Genomic DNA, 3,827 nt, shown 5'->3' with positions numbered 1-3,827 from the left:
CCACCAGGTCGTCCACATGCAAATAATGGCAATGGTAGGGCTCACCCTCAGGTACGAGATCATGACCATCTCCCTAAACTAAAATTGAATATTCCACCATTTGAGGGTAGATATGTTCCTGATATATATCTTACTTGGGAGTTAGAAACTGAACAACGATTTACATGTTTACAATATCCCGAGGAGAGACGTGTTCCTATTGCTGTTTGTGCATTCACTAGTTTTGCATGTGTTTGGTGGTCTGAGCATTGTAGATTATATCCTATTCCTGCTACTTGGGCTGCTTTGAAAACTGCTATGCGTACTCGTTGGGTTCCACCATATTATCAACATGAATTACTTCAAAAATTGCAGCGTTTAAGACAAGGAAAAAATTCTGTAGAAGAATATTATCAGGAATTACAAACTAGCATGATTAGATGTGCTATTGTTGAGGATAATGAAGCTATGCTTGGACGTTTTATGGGTGGATTCAATAGAGAGATTCAGACCATCCTAGAGTATAAGGAGTATAATAATATCACTCGTTTATTCCATCTTGCTTGTAAAGCTGAACGTGAAGTGCAGGATCGACAGGCATTGGCGCGAACTAACTTTTCTACAGGTCGATCTTCATCATGGACACCACGTGCATCCTCTACTTCCACTCCACCAGCACCTCCATCAGGTGCCACCTCCAGCCGTGATACAAGAAAGCAGGCACAACCACCACTATCTGCCAAGAGCACACCTGCTGGACCTACGCAGAGCTCTTCTTCTTCCATGGCATCAACAGGGCACACAAGTGATATTATTTGTCGTCGTTTTAAGGGAAGAGGACATTTCACGAGAGAATGCCAATCTCAGCGTGTGATGATTGCTACTGAGGATGGTGGGTATGAGTCCGCTAGTGACTATGATGAGGAGACTTTGGCTCTTATTACACGTGAAGAACACGGTGGAGATGATTCTGATCATGAGACGCAATACATGGCTGCTGAAGATGCTGACAGGAATGAATGTTTAGTTGCTCAACGTGTTTTGAGTGTGCAGGTTACACAAGCTGAGCAAAATCAGAGGCATAATTTGTTCCATACAAAGGGAGTTGTGAAGGAATGTTCTGTTCGCGTCATCATAGATGGAGGGAGCTGCAATAACTTGGCTAGCATGGAGATGGTGGAGAAGCTATCTCTCACCACAATACCACATCCACATCCTTACTACATCCAATGGTTCAACAACAGCGGCAAGGTTAAGGTAACACGTACTGTTCGTGTGCATTTTAGTATCTCTACATATGTTGATTATGTTGATTGTGATGTGCTACCTATGCAAGCATGTTCCTTATTACTTGGTAGACCATGGCAATTTGATAAAAAATTTGTTCACCATGGTAGAAACAATCAGTATACTCTTGTTCATAAGGATAAAAATATTACTTTGCTTCCTATGACTCCTGATTCCATTTTGAAAGATGATATTAATAGAGCTAATAAAGCAACACAGGAGAAAAATAAGAGTGAAAATCAGATTGTGGCAAAAGAATTTGAGCAACAAATGCAGCCTAATAATAATAAACAATCTAGTGTTGCTTCTGAAATTGAATTGAAAAGTGCATGTTTACTTGCCACCAAATCTGGTATTGATGATCTAGATTTTAGCAAATTTGTTTGCTATGCTTTTGTGTGCAAAGAGGCATTATTTTCATTCGAGGACGTGCCTTCCTCTTTGCCTCCTGCTGTCACTAACATTGTGCAGGAGTTCGCTGACGTCTTTCCTCAAGACATGCCACCAGGATTACCACCTATCCGAGGGATTGAGCATCAAATTGACTTAATTCCCGGTGCATCATTACCCAACCGTGCACCATACCGTACCAATCCAGAGGAGACTAAGGAGATTATGCGTCAAGTACAAGAACTACTCGACAAAGGTTATATACGCAAATCCCTTAGTCCTTGTGCTGTTCCTATCATTTTAGTCCTGAAAAAGGATGGTACATCGCGTATGTGCGTTGATTGTAGAGGCATTAATAATATTACTATTCATTATCGTCATCCTATTCCTAGGCTAGATGATATGCTTGATGAATTGACTGGCTCTACAATATTCTCCAAAGTTGATTTGCGTAGTGGATACCATCAAATTCGTATGAAATTGGGAGATGAATGGAAAACAGCATTTAAAACTAAGTTTGGATTATATGAGTGGTTAGTCATGCCTTTTGGGTTAACTAATGCACCTAGTACTTTCAAGAGGTTAATGAACGAAGTTTTACGTGCTTTCATTGGACAATTTGTGGTAGTTTACTTTGATGACATATTGATTTATAGCAAATCTTTGGAGGAACATTTTGAACATTTACGTGCTGTTTTTATTGCTCTACGTGATGCACGTTTGTTTGGTAACCTTGGAAAGTGCACCTTTTGCACCGACCGAGTATCTTTTCTTGGCTATGTTGTTACTCCAAAGGGAATTGAAGTTGATAAAGCCAAGATTGAAGCTATTGAGAGTTGGCCGCAGCCCAAAACGGTCACACAAGTGAGGAGTTTCCTTGGCCTCGCTGGTTTCTATAGGCGTTTGTGAGAGATTTCAGCACCATTGCTGCACCTCTCAACGAGCTTACAAAGAAGGATGTGCCTTTTGTTTGGGGTACCGCACAGGAAGAAGCCTTCACGGTATTGAAAGATAAGTTGACACATGCTCCTTTACTCCAACTTCCTAATTTCAATAAGACTTTTGAGCTTGAATGTGATGCTAGTGGAATTGGATTAGGAGGTGTGTTATTACAAGATGGAAAACCTGTTGCATACTTTTCTGAAAAATTGAGTGGGCCTAGTCTGAACTATTCTACTTATGATAAAGAATTATATGCTCTTGTTCGGACCTTAGAAACATGGCAACATTATTTATGGCCCAAGGAATTTGTTATACATTCTGATCATGAATCTTTGAAACACATTAAAAGTCAAGCAAAACTGAACCGTAGACATGCTAAATGGGTTGAATTCATTGAGACTTTCCCTTATGTCATTAAACACAAGAAGGGTAAAGAAAATGTTATTGCTGATGCCTTGTCTCGTCGTTATACTATGTTTTCATAACTTGACTTTAAAATATTTGGTTTGGAGACCATCAAAGATCAATATGTTTATGATGCTGAATTTAAAGATGTATTGCAGAATTGTAAGGAAGGGAGAACTTGGAACAAGTTCGTTCTTAACGATGGATTTGTGTTTCGTGCTAACAAGCTATGCATTCCAGCTAGCTCCGTTCGTCTTTTGTTGTTGCAGGAGGCGCATGGAGGAGGATTAATGGGACACTTTGGCGTCAAGAAGACGGAGGATATACTTGCTACATATTTCTTTTGGCCAAAGATGAGACGGGATGTTGAGCGTTTTGTTGCTCGCTGCACTACATGTCAAAGAGCTAAGTCATGACTCAATCCTCATGGTTTATATATGCCTTTGCCTGTACCTAGTGTTCCTTGGGAGGATATATCTATGGACTTTGTTTTAGGTTTACCTCGAACAAAGAAGGAGAGGGATAGCATATTTGTTGTCGTGGATAGGTTCTCGAAAATGGCACACTTTATACCATGTCATAAAAGCGATGATGCTGTTAATGTTGCTGATTTGTTCTTTCGTGAAATTATTCACTTACATGGTGTGACGCCCGGGTAATTAAGCTACAGTGACCCTCTGCTAATGATGCCACATCACCTCGTTTATAGTTGCTAATCTCGAGTTAGTTCGAAACCGATTCAAATTCAAAATCAAAATCAAGCAAACAATAAAAGATTTTCAAATATTACAACTAAAATGTTCAATAAATAGTAGATAAATCAG

This window comes from Triticum urartu, chromosome 6, assembly GCF_003073215.2.
Source record: "Triticum urartu cultivar G1812 chromosome 6, Tu2.1, whole genome shotgun sequence".
NCBI lineage: Eukaryota > Viridiplantae > Streptophyta > Magnoliopsida > Poales > Poaceae > Triticum > Triticum urartu.
Note: the sequence above shows the minus strand (reverse complement) of the source record.